A 21,605-nucleotide genomic window follows, 5' to 3' on the forward strand; every position below is an offset into this window, starting at 1 on the left:
AGGGAGAAAGATTGATTTTTTTCCATCTGCTGGTTCACTTCCCAAAGGGCCACAACAATTGGAGCTGGGCCAGGCTGGAGCCAGGAACTCCTTCCTGGTCTCCGACGTGGTTGGCTGGGGCACAGCACTTGGGCCATCTTCCGCTGCTTTCCCAGGCACGTGGCCAGGGAGCTGTATCAGAAGCAGAGAGTGGCCACGACTGGAACCAGCTGTCTGATATTGAATGCTGATGGGGCAAGCAGCTGGCCTCAGTGTTCTCATATTTGATGATCAGAGTGATACATTTTTCACCTGGAAGTTTCATCTCCTGCTTTTAAGCAACAGCTTCTTGCTCAGAGTGTTTATCTTAAATAGTCCACATGCTGGAGTGGTTACGTTTGTAGCTCTTCCAGTGCCCCGAATAGAAAGTGCATTTCCCAGCTTCTCCACAAGCTCAGTGTGACCTTGGGATTCGCCAAGGTCAGGCCAGAGCTGATGCCTGTCACTTCCCGGTTCAGCTCTGGAGAGGATCCTGTGCCTGGGTGCGAGGAGCTTCCATGCACCTGCAAAACCAATTGGGCTCTCTGAAATGGAAGACAGACCCTTTTCCCCCTTCCTGGGACAGTCAGCTAACCAGCTGCTTGAAGCTCTGCAGTGGAAAGAGCCGTCCTACTCAGAGACGTGTGTTTGCCTTTAGAATAGGCCAGGATAGCCCAGGTTTCTGTGTGACATCTTCCAGTAATTAAATGTTGGAAATGGATAGTCAATCCTTAAAGAGTCCAAGACCCAATAGAAGAAGCCTATGGGGCAGAGTTATTCCAGGGCCTACCAGGGTCTGTCCTTCTGCTCACATCTTTGATCTCCTGTCCTAGCAAGCCTGCTTCGTTTTCCTTGACACATTGTGGCTTACGTTTCAGCGTTAGCTTTCCCATAGTTAATGCTGTGTCAGGATGGTTGTTCTCCTAGCAATGTCGGGCTTTTCAACATGATTTTATTAGGTTCTGTGGCCCTATTTCTCCCTACAGTCAAGTTGGCTCATAGGCCATATGCCAGCCCCAGTTCAATGACTGAACAGTCAGATGTTGGTTAAGACACCCATGTCCCGTAGATGAGTATCTGGATCCTGACTGTAGCTTCTGGCTAATGTAGGCCCTGGGAGACAATTTTGTGATGGCTCAAATAACTGAGTTTCTGGCTCCCTGCTTCGGCCCGGCCCAGCCCTGGCTGTTGCAGGCATTTGGAAGTAAACCAGCAGTTGGGAGAGCTCTCTCACTCTTCTCTCTCTCTCCCTCCAGTTCCCCCTCCCTCCATTCCTTCCTCTATAATAAGTTAAAAAAAAAAAAAAAGTAAAATCTTTGGAGAAATAAATGTTGAAATAGAAGTTTGCATTATTTGTATTATTTTAAGGATTTATTTACTTATTTGAAAGAGTTAGAGAGATCTTCCACCTGCTGGTTCATTCCCCAGATGACCACAATGGCCAGGCCTGGGCTAGGCCCAAGTCAGGAGCCAGAAGTGTTGTCTGTGTCTCCCATGTGGGTGCAAGGGCCCAAGGACTTGGGCCATCCACTGATTTCCAAGGCACATTGGCAGGGAGCTGGATTAGAAGTGGAGCAGCTGGGACTAGAACTGGTGCCCATATGGGATGCTGGCAGCTCAGGTGGCGGTGTAACGTGCCACACCACAACACAGGCCCCTGTTTGCATTGTTTGCGGACTCCACTGTTCTGTAACTCTTTGGTGTCTTTGGCTCTCTTGCCATTGGGGTGTTTGCATTGGCATGTTTGTTTAGCACGTGAGTACTGAGTGCCTGCTTTGTACCAGGCGTACAAGACAAACCAAGAGTTGGCTTTCACAGGCTGCACCAAATGAATGGACATGTGCATTTCTCAAAGTGACAAGCAACAGTGAAAGGGGAGAGGAGCCACAGGAGAATAAGATGAGGGTCTTACTGTGCTGGGAGACCAGGGAGGAACTCTCTGGGGACTTGACACTGGACCTGAGTGGTGATTGATGTCGCACCACCTTTGGGAAAATAAGCAACAGACACTACAGTCAGAGGAAGTTACAGCTGCAAACACCCTGAGTGGCGCCACACTGGAACAGGTGAAGAAAATGGAAGGAAGGGCAGAGCGTCGAAGGCATAATGAGCAGGAAAGTGGTAGATCCAGGCAACACAGGAGGAGAGACTGAGGCTGGGCCCCGCAGGGTCTTCTGGACCTTTGGAGTGAAGTAAGGCATTGCACTTACCTAAGTACAGTGACAATGCAGGGTAGTGGTGAGATCCGATTAAAATTTTGAAAAAAAGTCATCATAGAATGTTTGGAAGCTTAATGGGACGTTTGGTTACTTCTTAGGTGGTTGTCTCAAACCCACTTCACTCATTCCGTGCCGACTGGAGTCCACCTGAGTGCTGAAGGTGGGAGCCAGAGAGGGCAGAACATGGCACGATCAGGCCCCAGAACCACATCTCACCATTCACTGTCGACATGCTTGTCCCCTATGGTTTCTGGAGCTTTGGTGTTCAATAGACTTGCTCAGGTCTCTCCGAGTTGATGGTTATGATGTTTTAAATGTTGCCCGATATTTTAGTTATTGAGAAAGAAGCTGTGAAATTCATCCTGAAAGTCACCTGGGACAGTGTGGAGGCCCAGAGTCAAGGCTAATTTGACCTACCCCTAACTTTCAGCTTGTTTTTGAATTAAAAAAAAAAAAATCTTAGTACCCAGGACTGTGATATAGATAGACTCTCAGCTAAATTAGTAAAGTAGTGACAGGTTCTCCTCCTCCTAACTTCCCGCAGTTAAAAACACGCTGTGCTTGGAGACCAGAGCTGGCAAACAGGAATCCTTGTTTTTCACAGGGAAGAGCACAGCACCCAGGCTGTGGGCACATAGGCTTCCTTGGGTGGTGTCATCTGCAGTTCCCACCATTCGTCAGCTTAATGATTTTTTTTGCTGCCTTGGGGCAGGAGTGATGTATGAAAATGAGGAGGAATGGATATTATGGCATGTGAAACCTTAAAGATGCCCCAGCAGTCCGGAGGGAGTCTTCTCTTTTAGGTAGCATAAAAAGAGTAAAAAAAAAAAAATTACACCATTAAGTGTTTACTTTTTTTTTTCTTTCTTAGGTAATGTATTCTCTTTTCTGAATATAAATAGTCCCGTCCTAGTTAGGCCAAAGCATTGCACCAGGCAGTATTTTTTTTTTAAATGGAATATAAAAATGAGAAAGATCTTGAAAGGCAATGCATTGTGTAGAATTGAATAAAGGGAAGTAAACACAATGCAGTTGCGATTTGAAATTGTTTTGAAACAGCTTTTAAAATTCGACCGTAGGTTTACTTTGAAATATTTCCTATTTGTTTATGTGCATGGATCTGTATCTCATCTCTCCCATACAGCACTCACTGGGGTGAAATGATATCTCATTGTGGTTTTGATTTGCATTTCCCTGGTAGTTGATGATGTTGGTATTTTTTCATAAATTGGTTGGCCATTTGTTTTTCTCCTTAGGAAAAGCACTTAGTCCCAAAGCATGGTTCATTTTCACCTGTGCGTTATAGCTTCTGTTTAGTATGGTGCTCCTGTTGTTAATGCTATATCAAAATCTTTGTCCTGGAAATGTCTGGCTTTTTTATGTGGTTTGTTCATCTTTTAGATTGGATTCTTTTTTAGGTTATTGAGTTTGTTTGAGTTTCTTATCCGATGAATGACTTGCAATTATCTTCTCCCATTCTGTCTTTGGTCCCCTCGCTCCACTGACTGTTTCCTTTGCTGCGCCGAAGCTTCCAAGTTTGATGTTTGTCTGTGTTTGCTTTTCTTGCTTGTGTTTTGGGGGTCTTGTCCAGAAAGTCATTACCTATACCAGTGTCTTGAGGTACTCCCCGTACGTGTTCTTCTAGTGTTTCCTGCATTCAGGTCCTACATCTAGCTCTTTAACGCATTTTGAGTTTTTTGGATAGCCTGAATGTGTGGGGGGTGGGCATCTAGGCTCAGTCTTCTGTGGGTGGGTGTCCAGCACCATCATTTCTCCAGTGCTTCTTGGACAGTTCTGTCAGTCTTCAACTGGCTACAGATGTGTGGACTTATTTCTGGGGTCTCTGTCTGCCCTTCTAATCTATGGGCCAGTTTTTATGCCAGTACTGTGATGTTTGGTTATTACAGCCCTGTAGTATGTCTTGAAATCGGGTATTGTGATGCCTCCAGCCTTGTTCTTTTCGCTCAGGATTGCCTTGACTACTTGAGGTCTTTTGTGCTTATGTATGAATTGGAGGCTTTGTTTTTCTATTTGCGTGAAGAATTTCAGTGGTGATTTGATGGCACTTGCATTGAGTCTGTAAATCCTGCTACTTTATTAAATTCCTTTAGTCTTCGGTTGAGTCATTCGAATTTTCTATTTACAGACTCATATCATCTAAGACAAAGGCAGGAAGTGTCTGGCCCATGGGCCGTGTGAAGCCTGTAAAACCTGTTGGTCTGGTACTGTCAAGATAACTGCAGGTGGGACTTGAAATTCAGTAAATCTATAGCTGGGTAATTTTTAAAAAAGCTTTATTTGTTTATCTGAAAGGCAGAGTTACAGAAAGGCACAGGCAGAGAGAGGTCATCCATCCACTGGTTCACTCTCCAAATGGCCGCTATGGCCAGAACTGGGCCAGACCGGAGCCAGGAGCCTCCTCTGTGTTTCCCATCTGGGAGCAGGGACCCAAGCACTTAGGCCATCCTCTACTGCTTCCCCAGGCCACAGCAGAGAGCTGGATCGGAAGTGGAGCAGCCGAGAGTTGAACCAGTGCCCATACAGGATGCTGGCACCGCAGGCAATGGCTTTACCCGCTGTGCCACAGTGCAGGACCCTAGATGGCTAATGCAACATCAGGATCAGAGAGACCCAGAGCTTCTGGGAGCTATGTAGGGGTGAGGACACTTTCAGCCCAAGCAGCTATGGTACACGGAGCAGGGATAGGAGATTGCCACTGTGTGGCCTCCCAGCTAACAGGAGTAGTGTTGATTTTTCCCTCGGGCAGCCCTGGGCCTTGCTTTGCTGTTGTTGGCAGCCCCTGTCGTGGTGAGGGAGTGTGGCACCTTCCCTTGGGTCTCTGGTGATGTGGGCTGATGAGTAGCAGGATGGTGGACACGGTGATGACAGGGTGCAGCACTCACCCTCAGCCCTGGTGGTGGCCCATGCCCACAAGCAGCCAGCCAGCCTCAGGAGACACTGGTGGCAAGTGAAGGGAGCTGGCCTTGGTCTCTCAGGTCTTGATGGCCACACCCCATACCTCTGCTGAACAACTTATCACTTGTAGTGCAGTGAACTGGGCTGGTGTGGGTGCTGGGTCGCTGTTGCTCTGGTGAATTTATGGAGCTGCTTCCCCCTCTGCTAGTGTAGTGAGATGTCTGTGGGTACACAGGGATTGGGAGAGAGATGTAGAGAGTTCTGACTTCCAGAGTTCTGACTTCTGGGGCAGTATGAATGTGGGCAGTGGTTCCCTTCTCAGATCACACCAAACTGCAGAGCCTGGGCTCTGGGGCTGGGGGAGAGATCATGCAACTCCTTCTCCAAAGCGAAACTACTGTGCGGACTCCACGGGACTCCCCTCACCGGGCTGAAAACCTGTGACAACTGGGGGCCTGTCTGGGAGCTGGGATTGCTGCTGGCTGTCCATGGCAGTTGGATCTGCTGGGCCTCTCTGCAGTGGACGGTCCCCCTAGCTGGGCACCAGGGTCATGGTTGCAGGTGCACTTTGTCCTTCACTCTAGGCTAGCACCCCACTGTTACAGGCTCCAGTGTATGCCTTGCTGAGTTCCAGGGCTCTCCCTCAAGCACTTACCTTAAAATGTAGCTTTAGATCTGTTGTTTTGGCTTTTCTTTATTTAGAAGGAAGGGGAGCATTAGGATTGCTATTTGGTCATCTTAGAAACACTTTATCTTCTTTTTTGTTACTTTTTAAAAAAAAAACAATATTTACGAGAGAGAGAGACAGACAGACGGACAGACACTCCCATCTCCTGATTTGCTCCCCAGATGCCCACAGTGGTGGGGAATAGGGGCCTGCCTGGGTGCTGAGAACTGAATCCAGGTCTCCCATGTGGGTGGCAAGAATCCAGCTACTTGAGCCAGCATTGTTGCCTCTAAGGGTCTACACTAGCAGGAAGCTGGAGTCAGGAGCCACATCTGCGCATCTGCCCCAGGTTCTCGGATGTGGCATGTGGGTATCCTGACTGCTAGCTGGAACACCTGCCCCTCCTGCTCCATTTTAATTCAGCGTCAGTTTGTCATGAGTGTATAGAGATACAATTGACTTTGATATATTAACGTCATGTCCTGCAGCCTTGCTAAGCTTGTCTGTTAGTTCCAGGAGTTCTCTACTGGATGAATTCCTTAGAGTCTTTTCTATATATGTGAGCATGTCATCAGCAAATGGAGACAGATGGCGTTGCCTAAACTTGCTTAACTGTCCTTTACAGAACTTCCAACATAAAGACGCATGAAAGTGGTGAGAGTGAACATCCTTGTTGGTTCATGATGTCACAAGGGAAAATCTCATTCTTTTGCCAGGAAATATGATGTTAGCCAGAGGGTGTCATAGATGTCCTTTATCAGTTGGGAAAGTCCCTTTCTGTTCCTCAAGTGTTGAATGTTTTTATCACAGAAAGATGTTTAATTTTCTCAGGGGCTCATTTTGTGACTATTGAGTGGATCCTTATGGTTTTTGTCCTTTATGATGATTCCGTGCAGCATTGATTGATGCTCAGATTCTAAGCCAGTCTTGCATGCCGATGTATGAATTCCACTTTATCGTAGTAGATAATACTTTTTTTTTTTTTTTTTTTTTGGACAGGCAGAGTGGACAGTGAGAGAGACAGAGACAAAGGTCTTCCTTTTGCCGTTGGTTCACCCTCCAATGGCCGCCGCGGTAGCGCGCTGCGGCCGGCACACCGCGCTGTTCCGATGGCAGGAGCCAGGTGCTTCTCCTGGTCTCCCATGGGGTGCAGGGCCCAAGGACTTGGGCCATCCTCCACTGCACTCCCTAGCCACAGCAGAGAGCTGGCCTGGAAGAGGGGCAACCGGGACAGGATCGGTGCCCCGACCGGGACTAGAACCCGGTGTGCTGGTGCCGCAAGGCGGAGGATTAGCCTAGTGAGCCGCGGCGCCGGCGATAATACTTTTAATAAGTGGCAGATTCAGTTTGCTGGAAATTTTTGAGGACTTTTACATTTATACATAAAATATATTAATTGGCTTTTGGTATTATTTTCTCATGATGTCTGTCTGGCTTTCTAGAATGGGTTGAAAAGCATCTGGTTTGCTTTAGCTTTCAGGAAGAGTTTGCATAGACTTTTTTTTTTCAACTTTTATTTAATAAATATAAATTTCCAAAGTACGACTTTTGGATTATAGTGGCTTTTTCCCCCCATAGCCTCCCTCCCACCCGCAACCATCCTTCTATACCAAATTTGCTTAGAGTTTTCATCATGAAAGGGTGTTGTATTTTATCAAATGCTTTCTCTGCATCTATTGAGAGAATCATATGGTTTTTCTTCTGCAGTCTGTAAATGTAGTGTATCACGTTGATTTGTGAACGTTGAACCATCCCTGCATACCAGAGATAAATCCCACTTGGTCTGGGTGGATGATCTTTCTGATGTGTTGTTGCATTCTATTGGCCAGAATTATATTGAGGATTTTTGCGTCTATGTTCACCAGGGATATTGGTCTGTAATTTTATTTCAATGCTGCATCTTGTTCAGGCTTAGGGATTAAGGTGATACTGGCTTGATAGAAAGAAGTTGGGAGGATTCCCTCTTTTTCGATTGTTCTCAAATAGTTTGAGAAGAATTGGAGTTAGTTCTTCTTTAAATATCTGGTAGAATTCAGCAGTGAATCCATCTGATCCTGGGCTTTTCTTTGTTGGGATGGCCTTTATTACTGATTAAATTTCTGTCTCAGTTATGGATCTGTTTAGGTTTTCTATGTCTTCATGGTTCAAATTAGGGAGGTTGCATGTGTCTAGGAATCTATCCATTTCTGATAGATTTCCCTGTTTGCTGGCATACAAGTCTTTGTAGTAATTTCTGATGACTCTTTTTATTTCTGTGGTGTCTGTTGTACATTCCCTTTTTCATCTCTGATTTTATTGATTTGGATCTTTTCTTTTTTTAGTTGGGCCAATGGGGTGTCAATTTTGTTTATTTTTTTCAAAAAAACCAGCTCTTTATTTTGCTGATCTTTTGTAATTTTTTTATTCAATTCTGCTGATTTCTTCTCTAATTTTACTTATTTCTCTTCTCTTACTAGATTTGGGTCTGGTTTGCTGCAGTTTTTCTAGATCCTTGAGATGCATTGAAAGCTCATTTATTTGGTGCCTTTCCATTTTCTTGATGTAGGCACCCATTGCTATAAAGTTTCCTCTTAACACTGCTTTTGCTGTATCCCATAAGCTTTGATATGCTGTGTTGTTATCCTCATTTACTTCCAGAAAGTTTTTGATGTCTCTTTTGATTTCTTCTATTACCCAGTGTTCATTCAGGAGCATGTTGTTCAGTCTCCATGTGTTTGCATATGCTCTAGGGATTCCTGAGTTGCTAATTTCCACCTTCATTCCACTGTGGTCTGAGAAGATACATGGTATGATTTAGATTCTTTTTTTTTATTTTATTATTTTTTTTTATTTTTGACAGGCAGAGTGATTCTTTTGAATTAGCTGAGACTTGCTTTATGGCCTAGTATGTGCTCAGTCCTAGAGTAGGTTCCATGTACTTCTGAGAAGAATGTGTATTCTTTGTGTAGGATGAAAAGTTCTGTAGATATCTGTTAGATCCATTTGGACTATAGTGTCGATTAACTCTGATGTTTCCTTGTTGATCTTCTGTCTGGTTGATCTGTCTTTTGCTGAAAGTGGAGTAGTGAAGTCCCCGAATACTATTGTATTGGAGTCTAAGTCTCCCTTTAAGTTCCTTAACATATCTTTTAAAATAAACTGGTGCCCTGTAATTAGGTGTGTATATGTTTATAATAGTTACATCTTCCTGTTGGATTGATCCCTTAATCATTATATAGTGCCCCTCTTTGTCTCTCCTAACAGTTTTTGTGTTAAAGTTTATTTTGTCTGATATTAAGATGGCTACACCAGCTCTTTTTTTGTTTCTGTGGCATGGAATATCTTTTTCCAACGTTTCACTTTAAGTCTGCATGCATCTTTGTTGGAAAGATGTGCTAATAGATGGGTTTTGTTTTTTAATCCATTCAGCCAGTCTGTGTCTTTTAACTTGAGAGTTGAGGCCATTTACGGTCAATGTGACTAATGATAAGGAGTGACTTTGTCCTGACATTTTTCCAAAGATAATTCTTTTTTCTTTTTTCTTTTTTTTTATTTGTTTGACAGAGTTAGACAGAGAGAGAGAGAGAGAGAGAGACAGAGAGAGACAGAGACACAGAGACACAGAGACACAGAGAGAAAGGTCCTCCCTCCGCTGGTTCACCCCCCAAATGGCTGCTATGGTCGGTGCACTGCGCCGATCTGAAGCCAGGAGCCAGGTGCTTCCCCTGGTCTACCACGTGGGCGCGGGGGCCGAAGCACTTGGGCCATCCTCCACTGCCTTCCTGGGACACAGTAGAGAGCTGGACTGGAAGAGGAGTAACCAGGACTAGAACCCAGAGCCCATATGAGATGCTAGCACTGCAGGTGGAGGACCAACCAAGTGAGCCATGGCGTCGGCCTCCCAAAAATATTTCTAATATATGCTTTGAAATTCCTGTGATCTTTTACTGAGAGATTTTCTTCGTTTACCTTCTTTTGTATTGATGACTGTGTTTCTGTGTATAACATATCTTTAAGCATCTTTTGCAGGGCTGGACGAATGGTGACAAATTCATTATTGTTTGCTATGAGAGGTCTTTATTTCACCTTCATTCACATTTTTCTCTTAGTACTTGGGCCTATATCTCGCCATTCTCTCCTAACCTGTAGGGTTTTTGATGAGAAATCTGCTGTGAGTCTCATTGGAGATCCTCTGAGAATAATCTAACCTTTCTCTCTTGCACATTTTAGGATCTTTTCTTTATGTTTCACTGTGGTGAGTTTGAGTACAACGTGTCGTGGTGAGGATCTGTTTTGGTCATGTTTATTGGGAGTTCTTTGTGCTTCCTGTACTAGGATGTCTCTTTTTTCCCCAAACCCAGGAAGTTTTCTGCTAGTATCTCACTAAAAAGGCCTTCTAATCTTTTCTATCTCTCCATGCCTTCAGGAACTCCTAGAACCAATATATTGGGTTTTTTTAGTAGCATCCTGTAGATTTCCAACAATATTTTTTAGATTTCTAATTTCCTATTTTCTTTGGTTTGACCGTTTACTTTCCTGTGCTCTGTCTTCTAAGTCTGATGTTCTCTCTTCTACCTCACTGATTCTGTTTTTAAGGATCTCAAATATGTTTTTGATTTGTTCTGTTGAATTCTTCATTTCATTTTGATTCCTCCTTAAGATTTCATTTTCACTAGAGAGATTTTCTGTCCTTTCCTGTATGGATTTCTGTAGTTCATGCATTTGTTTTTGATAACTTCTAAACATTCTTATCATAAATTTTTTGAAATCAGTGTCTCACCTTCTATCTCATCATCTTCATAATTTTTTTTTGACAGGCAGAGTGGACAGTGAGAGAGAGAGAGACAGAGAGAAGGGTCTTCCTTTTGCCATTGGTTCACCCTCCAATGGACGCCGCAGCCAGTGCGTTGCGGCCGGTGCACCGCGCTGATCTGAAGGCAGGAGCCAGGTGCTTCTCCTGGTCTCCCATGGGGTGCAGGGCCCAAGAACTTGGGCCATCCTCCACTGCACTCCCGTGCCATAGCAGAGGGCTGGCCTGGAAGAGGGGCAACCGGGACAGAATCCGGCGCCCCAACCGGGACTAGAACCCGGTGTGCCAGTGCCGCAAGGTGGAGGATTAGCCTATTGAGCCGCAGTGCCGGCGCATCTTCATCATCTTGTATTGGAGTGTCATGTTCTTTTGGGAGCGTCGTGATGTCTTCCTTGTTCTTATTTCTTCGGTTTCTGCATTTGTTGTTTGGCATTGTGGAGATATCTTTGGTTTCTTCTTCTTTTTTTTTTTTTTCTTGCTGTGATTACTTTTCTCATTATACTATGACTCTAAATTAAGTGGACTGTCTGCTTTTGGTCAGTCTGTTACGTATGTCCAAAATGCCTCCTGCTCTATTGCCTTGCTTGCCTTGTAAGGTGAGTGGAGAGAGAGAATCGTGTCTGTACCATCCCTTTTATTTTTTTCCTCTCCTCTAGTTAGGCTGGTGTACTTTCCTACACAGGGCTTCAAGCCTCATTCCCTCTAGGCTCTTCCTGCCACTTTTTGGCCAGTGTCTTGGGCTACTGCGGTTTCGCCTCACCTCCATTTCCAGCACTGGTTTGTAGACTCGGCAGCTGGGGTCCCGAGCCGTTGCCGCCCGTGCCCTCCATGTAGTTCCACCATGTCCCTCTAATTCCAGAAGAGTTTCCTCTGCCATTTTTTCCCTAACTCTTCCCTGAACCTACAGTATCTCCACTTTTATTAAACTATCTTTTCCTGGACTATCAGTGAGCTCCCTCCCTATTCCGCCATCTTGGAGCCCTCTGCATAGACGTATTATCACTTCTTCCCCAGTAAATCATGTGGGCCTGGAGTTTGCCTTATAGAAAGGATTTTAGCTATATGCTCATTTTTTTTTTCTACCGGGTACTGGACTGCTCGGATTACCTGTTTCATCCTGAGTGACATTTGTCCTGCTTTCTGCTCCCTGGCACTTGATGCCATCATCTCTTGCTGCCTTGGTCTTGAGGGCTGTTTTCTGTGTCTCATCAACTTCAGGAATCCCCTGGGATCTGCCTCCGCTGCCCTTCGTGGCCTGGACATTTCCTGCAGTCTCCAACAGAGGACACTGTAGGGCCTGTCCTGTGTTCCTGTTTTCCTGCTCTCCTGGATTACTGTCCCTCACTGCCTGATCTCCAACTAGAGAGCCATTGTTCGTGTGCTTGGTTTATTGTTTCAGGAAGTTGGGTATATCCTTTCCCCGTTATTTCAGGGATGATGTGAAGCTTTCATACCACAATTTTTGAAAAAAAAAAAAAAACAGGCATTATGAGTTAAGAGAGTCCAGGTAATAAGCCACCCTTGAAAATCTCCCTCCAGTTATTTGAACAGTGATTTGAACAGTGATGCAAAACTAACTCAAAAATGAAGAACTGTTAGATTGAAAAAGAAGCCAGATTCTGTGTGACTATTTCTCCAAGTAACTAAAATCTGTGAAAATAGAGAAGATTTAAATGTGTCTTGCAGGTCTGGGGCATGAAACAGAGAAGCTGCTAAGGGAAAACAAATTTTCTGTAATTACTGGATGGTAGGAAGCAGGTGAAGCTGACTTGAAACAGTGCAGAACCCCATCACCCACAACGTGCGCAGGAGACAACTTGCCAGCAGGCAGGAGCAGCTGCAGAAGACGCGTGTCCTCAGAGTGAGGAGGAAAGCTGACGGAGGCCCTCGCTGCTCGCTGCTTACCATGTAGCATTCAGAGCAGTGAGGCCCTACCACGTACCCATGTTGCTTTGCGTCATCATTCACGAACCGAGTGATGTTGCAGGTGGTTTGTAGCATGGAAGACGGCCCAGGATAGAAGCGCCGGGACCTGAGGGGAACATGGAATACAGTTGGGGTGGGCAGACAGAGGAAGCCACTTAGAGAAGCTGGCGTTACACCAGGAGATGCAAGCCAGCTGCCCATGGCGTTCTACCCCATCTTCCACGCATCAAATAAAGAAGACTTGAGGGATTGAGAGAAGTGCAGGTGCAAGAAACACGAAGACCACAGTAAATGTGACTCTGGCTGAGCACAGGAGAAACAGATGATAGGAAGTGTTAGGAAGTGAGTTGTGTCCTCCACTAATAATAATAATAATGAATGATGTTAAAACCCTAAGCCCCAGTACCTGATAATGTGATGTTATTTTGAAACTGTGTCATTCTACATGGAACTCTCACTAAGATGAGGTCAGCCTTGGGTAGGGGGCCCACCCCTCGCCTAATATGATTGGCGTTCCTAGGAGAAGATGGCCAGGAAAAGACACAGGCACACAGAGAGAGTGTCCTCTCATGGCAGAGTCAGGGATTGGAATGAAGCAACCACAAGCCAAGAGGCACTGAAGAGTTGCGGTAGACTCCTGGTGTGAAGCCTCACTCCTGTGCCTCGGATCCAGCTCCCTGCCTGTGTGCACCTGGGGAGGCAGCAGGTGGTGGCACAAGTCCTTGGCTCCAGCACCCCGCGTGGAAGACCCAGGTGAAGTTCCAGGCTCCCAGCTCTGGGTCTAGTCTAACCCTGGCTACTGAGGGCTTTTAGGTAAGTGGATCAGTGGATATGAGCTATCTCACTGTGTCTCTCTGACTTGCAAATGTAGCAAAAATACATTTTGAAACAGTTTTTTGAAAAACCTAGAATCTGAGAAGACACCAAGAAAGCTCCACCTTGACTTTGGATGCTCAGGCCCTCAGGACTGTGTGTCTGGCCACACAAAAAGCTAACACAGTGAAAAATAAGCTGTAATCCGTGTCATCAGACAAATAGAACAGTTGCTCACATAACCCAGGGAAGGTTTAAAAGAGGCAGAATGAGAAGAACAAAAGGAAACAGAAAACAAAGGATGAAACACCATTGACAGGAGCGCCGCTACTTTACTGTTAGCATTGAGTGTCAGTGGCCTAAACGTACCACTCAAAAGCCAGCAATGGTCAGGGCACATTCGTGCTGCTATAATATAATACCTAGGAAGGGCCATTTATGGGAAACAAATTTAACGGCTCAAAGGAAAATGTTTGAATGCATAGACTTGATTTAAAATGAAAATATAACAAAGCACGTAAAATAGAGCTGACAGCAGTGCCTAGAGAAAAAGGTATAGTACCACAAACTTAAGTTAGAACAAAAGGATTAGTCTTCCATCAGCAGTCTAAACTCCTGTCTCCAGGAACTGGGAAAGAACACAGTTAACCCAAAGCAAGCAAAAGAGAGGGAATTACAAAGATGTTATTAGAAATCTATGAAATTGAAAATAGGAAAATGGGGCCGGTGCCGTGGCTCAACAGGCTAATCCTCCGCCTAGTGGCACCAGCACACTGGGTTCTAGTCCCGGTCGGGGCGCTGGATTCTGTCCCAGTTGCCCCTGTTCCAGGCCAGCTCTCTGCTGTGGCCCGGGAAGGCAGTGGAGGATGGCCCAAGTGCTTGGGCCCTGCACCCCATGGGAGACCAGGAGAAGCACCTGGCTCCTGCCATCGGATCAGCGCGGTGCGTCGGCCGCAGCGTGCCGGCCATGGCGGCCATTGGAGGGTGAACCAACGGCAAAGGAAGACCTTTCTCTCTGTCTCTCTCTCTTTGGCTATCCACTCTGCCTGTCAAAAAAAAAATTAGGAAAATGGTAGAGAAAAATCAATAAAACAAAAAGCTGACTCTGAAAAAAAAAATTAAAACTGATGGCGAGAGGACAGAAATGACCAGCATAAGGAATGAAATGGGAAATGTTAGTATATATTAAAAAGGTAACAAAGGAATATTCTGAACAATTTTAAACTCACAAATTCTTTCACTTAGAAAAAGTGGATCAAATCATCAAAAACTACGAAAACTCACCCAGGATAAGTGCCTGAATAGTCCTATAATCATTAAAAAATGAATCTGTAATTTGAATACTCCTGAAAAGCAATCTCTGTGCTCAGATAATTTTCGTGTAAAATTCTACCAATTCTACCAACCATTTAAGAATATCAAGCACGAATTTTATACAGTTTCTTATGGAAAACAGAAGAGGGAATATTTTGCAACTCATTTTGTGGGAGTAGTCTTGTCCCAATACTAAACTCAAGCAAAGAAAGTATTTAAAATGATTGCACACCGACATCTGTGAGAAAATTAGGTACAAAAGTCCTGAGCAAAATATTAACAAATTGAACATACCAATGTATGTACATAATGAGCCCTACGGCCAAGCAGGAGTCATTCCAGATATACGTGATATTCCATTGAAATAATCAGTTAACGTATTCTACCAGCTAAGCAAAGAAAAAATAACATCACATGGTAGTATTGATTGGTATATAAGAATCAATTGGCATAATCCAGCCCTACTCATGATAAAAAAAAAAATAGGATTAAAGAGGGAACCTCTTCAACTTGGTAATAAACTTCTATAAAAAATCTGCAACATGCTTCATGGTAAACAACCAAATTCCTTTTTCCCAAAGACTGGGAACAAGACAAGGGTGTTCATTCCATCTTCCATCCATTCTTAGTCTGTATAATAGTGGGGACACCAGTCAGTGCACTGTGGTCGAGAAAAGTAAACTGTGTCCTATATGGAAAGAAAGAAAGAAAATGTTCCATACTTAGAGTTGACATGATTTTCTAAGTGGAGAAGTCCAAAGAATCTGTGGAAACACTCCTATAGTGAACGAGCTTAAGCTAGGTTTTGGAATGAAAGGTCAAGGAAAAAAATTCAGACTCCTCAAAATGTGTACATATGTGTAGTTCATAAATATTATACTTCAATAAAGTTTGAAAAGTCACATTTCTATATATGAACAGTGAACACATGAAACAGAAATGAAAAGCATAATACCATTTAATGTCACTCCAAAGAAAATGAATTATATAGGTAAATACAACAAAGCACCTGTAGGATGCATGAAGGGTGCTTGGAGCATTCATGGGAAATGCATCTAATGAAAAAAAAAACTGTGCATGAATCTCAAAATTTTTTTGCTCTAAAATAATGTTTGATATTTTTCATGAGATTTTTGAAAACTCATTGTATATCCTGAATATTATAGCATGCCAAAAAAGAGATCAAAGAAGGCATACGTGGAGTGACATACTATGTTCATGGATTAGAAGAGTCAGCAGACTGAAAATGCTGACTTTCCCTAAACTGATAGGTCCAATGCAATTCCTATTATAAATTAAGATTTTTTTTTATAGTCAAGCTTATGCTATAGTTTATAAAGAAAGGCTCAAGCCTTAGAATAGCCAAAATAATTTTGGAAAAGAAGAACATGTGAGAAGAAACTTTCTGTGTCATGTTAACACTTAATTATGTAGCTACATTAGAATAGCAGTGTGTTATTTTATAAAATAGATGCCTTGATTAATGGAACAGCATAGAGATCCCAGAAGCAGGCCCACACAAAAATGCCTGCCTTATTTTTAGCACAGGTGTATAAGCAATGCAATGGCGGAACAATAGCCTTTTGAAGATGGTGTTGGAGGGGCAGGCATTGTGGTGCAGGGAGTTTTAAAATGCTGCTTGGGACACCCATATCCCATGTTTGAGCACCTGGATTCAAGCCCACCTTCTCTTCTGATCCAGTTTCTCAGTAATGTGCAACCAGGGGTGGGGCAGGACATGATGGCTCAAGTATTAGGACCCTGCCTCCATCATGGAAGACCCAGATAGAGTTCCTGGCTTCTGGCTTTGGCCTGGCCTGACCCAGCTGTTTTGAACATTTGAGGAGTGAGCCAGCAAATGGAAGACCTGTCTCTGTCTCTCTCACTCTGCCTTGAAAATAAATAATTTTTCAAGGAAAAAAAAAGAGCTAGACCAATTGGCCCTTCAGTGACAAAAAGAAACTCTACTGAAACCTCATACTTTGTATAAATATTAATTAAAAATTAAATGGATTAAGTGTAAAATTATAAAGTGTGTGTGTGTGTGTGTGTGTGAGAGAGAGAGAGAGAGAGAGAGAGAGAGAAGGAGGAAGGGAGGGAGAGAAAATCTCCACCACTCAAGGTTTGGCAAAGAGTTTTTTCACTTGACACCAAAAGCACAGTTCTTAAGATCTAAAAATCAATTAATTGGACTTCTTAAAAATTAAATATTTTTTTCTCTGCACAAAATTTAGAGAAGTAGATGAAAAGACAGGCTACAGACTTGGAGAGAATATTTGCAAACCACATATCTGAGAAAAGAGTTGTATCTATAGTATTTAAAGAACTTTCTTCTTTTTTAAAAAAAAAAAAGATTTTATTTGCAAAGTAGAGTTAAAGACAGTGAGAGGAAGACACAGAGAGAAAGGTCTTCTGTCCGTTGGTTCACTCCCCAGATGGCCGCAACGGCTGGAGCTGCACCTATCCGAAGCCAGGAGCTTCTTTTTTTTTTTTTTTTTTAAGACAGGCAGAGTGGACAGTGAGAGAGAGACAGAGAGAAAGGTCTTCCTTTGCCGTTGGTTCACCCTCCAATGGCCGCCATGGCCGGCACGCTGCGGCCGACGCACCGCGCTGATCCGATGGCAGGAGCCAGGTGCTTCTCCTGGTCTCCCATGGGGTGCAGGGCCCAAGCACTTGGGCCATCCTCCACTGCCTTCCCGGGCCACAGCAGAGAGCTGGCCTCAAAGCCAGGAGCTTCTTCCAGGTCTCCCACACGGGTGAAGGGGCCTAAGGACTTGAGCCTTCTTCCACTGCTTTCCCAGGCTGTAGCAGAGAGCTGGACTGGAAGAGGAACCAGTGCCCTTATGGGATGCCGGTGCTGCAGTCGGAGGATTAACCTAGCGCACCACGGGGCCGGCCCCTAAAGAACTTTCAAAATAAATAAACTTTCAACTAACAAAGCAGAATAAGATGTGAAAATATATTCACTATCAATTGCCATTAGGAAAAACAAATTAAAACTGCAATGAAATATCACCACCTGCCTCTCAGACTAAATTAAAAAGCAGTGATACTACCAAGTGCTTGTGAAGATGCAAACTGATCTGTGCTACAGTTACGTTAGGGATGCGAAGTGGTAAGATGGTGCAGCCCCTCTGGAGAAGAGTTTGGCAGTTTCTTATAAAAATAAACATCAATTCCCCAAACAAGCCAGAAACTGTGTTCTTGGGCATTTGTCCCAGGGAAATAAAAGCTCATGTTCACACAAAAACCTGTACAAATATTCACAGTCGTTGTGTTTGGGGTAGTTCCAAATGGGAGATTACTCAAATTTCCTTTCATGGGTGAATACATTGTGTGGTTAAGTTTATAACATGAAATGCTTCTCAGTAATAAAAAGAAATGGACTATGGATATACACAGAAACTCTAATGGCTCTCACAGAAGTGACACTGAGGGGAGAAAGCCATATGTGCCATGTGGTTCCTTTAGGTAAGCTCACTTGAAATGACAAAGCGCAGGCAGGTGAGTGATTGCCAAGCTTTAGGGCTGAAGGAGGCCAACAGTTGGCTGCTGCTATAAAAGGGATACTTAGGGAACAGCTCCTTGTCTTTGTGGTGGTGACTGTCACTAATGTAGTGTGATAAAGTTGCATAGAGCCAGATGTACATGCATACGCCATGTATAAAATTAGTAAAGTCAGAACTCATGCTTATAGCAAGGTTTATTTCCTGGTGATAGTATACTAATTTATTAAAAAGATGCTTCCACTGGGGAAAACTGGGTGAACTATGTAGTAGATCTTTCTGTTTCTTACAACTTACAAATATCTATAAGTAAAATATTGATTCATGACAATGTAACATCTAAATATTTCCTGTGTGGTTATAAGATAATAATTAACTTCATTTAAACTTGAAGCCATTTCTCCTCAGCAGTTTATGCACAGGAATAATTTTATGCAGATTGCAATGCCCATTACTATACATTACTTTTTTGTTTTATGTTGTCATTGGTTGTATTGCATTTTAAGAAATTATGAATGACTAGTTGACCAAAAAGAAACTGTATATGGATGAAATGTCATTTATACATTCAATTATTGTTTGTAGCCATTGTCTATATTCACACTAAACTAGGGTCTTTCTGCTTTTTACTTGTTAAACCTCTTATTTGGAAAAATGGTAAACTTTTTTTAATGTAATGTAAATTTAAACAAAAACAGTTTCTTAACCACTGGAAAAAATATTAATTCATATCAAAAAGTGAAATTGGACCCTGTTGGTAGGAATATAAACTAGTATAACCATTATGGAAGACAGTATGGAGATTCCTCAGAAATCTGAAATAGACGTACCATATGACTCAGCCACCCCACTCCTCGGAATTTACCCAAAGGAAATGAAATCAGCATATGAAATGGTTATCTATACCCCCGTGTTTATAGCAGCTCAGTTCACAATAGCTAAGATATATAATCAACCCAGATGTCCATCAGCTCATGACTGGATAAAGAAGTTCTGTTGTATCTACTTTATGGAATACTACTCAGCTGTAAAAAAAAGAATGAAATCTTTTGCAACAAAATGGATGCAATTAATTATTAATTAATTAATAATAACCCAGTCTCTAAAAGACAACAATCATGGGCTTTACCTGATTTGTGGTAAATAAGATACAGATTCCAAAAAATGTAATGTACTTCAATGAAATTGACATTTGGCAAGTTGTTGACTGTTTATAATCCATGTCTGTACTCCTGAGGAGCAGGTGCTCCTTCCACTTACTAGTCATGGAATTCTTTTTTCAGGGGAGGATGAAGCTTGTGACTTGAAAGCAAGTTGAAAAAATACCAACACAAAAACTAAAAGGGCCGGCACTGCAGCTCACTAGGCTAATCCTCCACCTGCGGTGCCGGCACACCAGGTTCTAGTTCCGGTTGGGGCGCCAAATTCTGTCCCAATTGCTCGTCTTCCAGGCCAGCTCTCTGCTGTGGCCCGGGAGTACAGTGGAGGATGGCCCAAGTGCTTGGGCCCTGCACCCGCATGGGAGGCCAGGAGGAAGCACTTGGCTCCTGGCTTCAGATCGGCGCAGCGTGGCAGCCATTTGGGGGGTGAACTAACGGAAGGAAGACCTTTCTGTCTCTCTCACTGTCTAATTCTGCCTGTCAAAAAATAAATAAATAAATAAACAGCAAGGAAGGAAAGAAGAGGGAGGGTAAAACTTAAAACTGTATATATAAAATAAATGAAATCTGTTCCCTTTATATAAGTTAATTAATTAAAAAGAAAGTAAAAGAAGACAGGAGAGAGAATTTAAAATTGAAAATTATGTATATGCTAAGCGAATTGTATTTAAAATTTAAAACCTCTTAGTCTCAGTGTTAAAAACACAGATTACCTATTTTTAAAATGGGCGAAGTGTGCAAACATTTCTCTAAAGACAACGTACAGATGATCAATAAGTACCATAAAAATTGCGGAATATCAGCAGTCACCAGGGAAGTGCAACTGAAAATCATACTGTATTACCCCTCCACACCTACTAGGATGACTGTACTTAAAAAGAGGGGTATTAACAAGTGTTGGTGTGGAAATGGGGGAACCAAACCCTCATATGTCACTGGTATGAAGGACACCTTTGAAAAAAGGTGGTGGGGCCACCACTGTGGCATAGCTGGTAGAGCCGCCACCTGCAGTGCTGGCAGGTTCAAGTCCTGGCTGCTCCACTTCTGATCCAGCTCTCTGCAGTAGCCTGGGAAAGCAGCAGAAGATGGCCCAAGTGCTTGGACCCCTACACCCTCGTGGCAGTCCCAGAGGAAGCTCCTGGCTCCTGGCTTCAGATCGGCGCAGCTCTGGCCGTCGCGGCCAACTGGGGAGTAAACCAGCAGTTGGATGACCTTTCTCTCTCTCTGCCTCTCCTCTCTCTGTGTAACTCTTTCAAATAAAATAAATAAATCTTAAAAAAAAAAAAGAAAGAAAACAGGTGGGCATCTCCTCAGAAGGTTAAAAATAGTTACTATATCAGGGGACACCAGAAAGTTCGTGGAAAACAGAATTCAAATATGAGCTCGTTAAGTGCAAAAGAATTGGAAATCCTACCTAATTTTTTTCATCATACACATTTTCTGCGAACATTTTGAGGACCCTAATGCATAGATTTCAAAGTTTTTTGCTTCACAATAAACTTTTTTTTTAAAAGATTTATTGTGTATATTTGAAAGTCAGAGTTAGAGACATGGAGAGACAGAGATCTTCCATCTGCTGGTTTTCATCCGGAATGGCCACAGATGCCTGAGCTGAGCCATGTTGAAGCTGGGAGCTTCATCTTGGTCTCTCAGGTAGGTGATAGGGGTCCAAACACTAGGGCCATCTGCTGCTGCTTTCCCAGGAGCGTAGCAGGGAGCTGGATCAGAAGTGGAGCGGCTGGGATGCCAGTGTCACAGCAGCTTTACCTGCTACTCCACAGTGCCAGCTGCCCAAATACAGTTTTAATTCTGTTTGGTGTGAGCTTTTTGAAGCGTCCACATGTAGCTGAGAACGTCCACTCCTAGGCACACATCCCCAAGAAACAAAAATGTGTGACTACCCACAAAACTGGTACACATACGTTCATAGCAGCGTCATTCACAGTAGCCAACACATGAAGACATTCTCAATGTCTATCAGTGGATACGAGGGTGAGCAAAATGTGTTGTAGTAGAATAGTAGTTTTAGCCACATTATTTTTAAAAATACTGAAACATAGTACGACACGGGTGCACCTTGGAAACGTGCTGAGTGAGTGAAAGATGCTGTTTACAAGTGATTGCATTTTGCCCAATTCTGAGTCTCCAATGTGCAGAATAGGTGAATTCCTAGAGTGAGGAGGCAAATGAGCACAGGGCCTCTGGGCATAACAAGGTGACTACTGCAGGGTATAGGGTTTCTTTGTGGAGTGCTGGTTACGTGACTGTGAATCTAAC

At 43.5% G+C, this 21,605-nt stretch overlaps 1 protein-coding gene across 5 annotated transcripts in view; it reads left to right on the top strand.

Moving 5' to 3' along the window:
* Positions 1–21,605, top strand: part of ULK4 (unc-51 like kinase 4) — a 597,001-nt gene that overhangs the window by 444,716 nt on the left and 130,680 nt on the right. The window lies entirely within an intron of this gene.

Source organism: Lepus europaeus, chromosome 9 (genome assembly GCF_033115175.1).
Source record: "Lepus europaeus isolate LE1 chromosome 9, mLepTim1.pri, whole genome shotgun sequence".
Classification (NCBI taxonomy): Eukaryota; Metazoa; Chordata; class Mammalia; order Lagomorpha; family Leporidae; genus Lepus; species Lepus europaeus.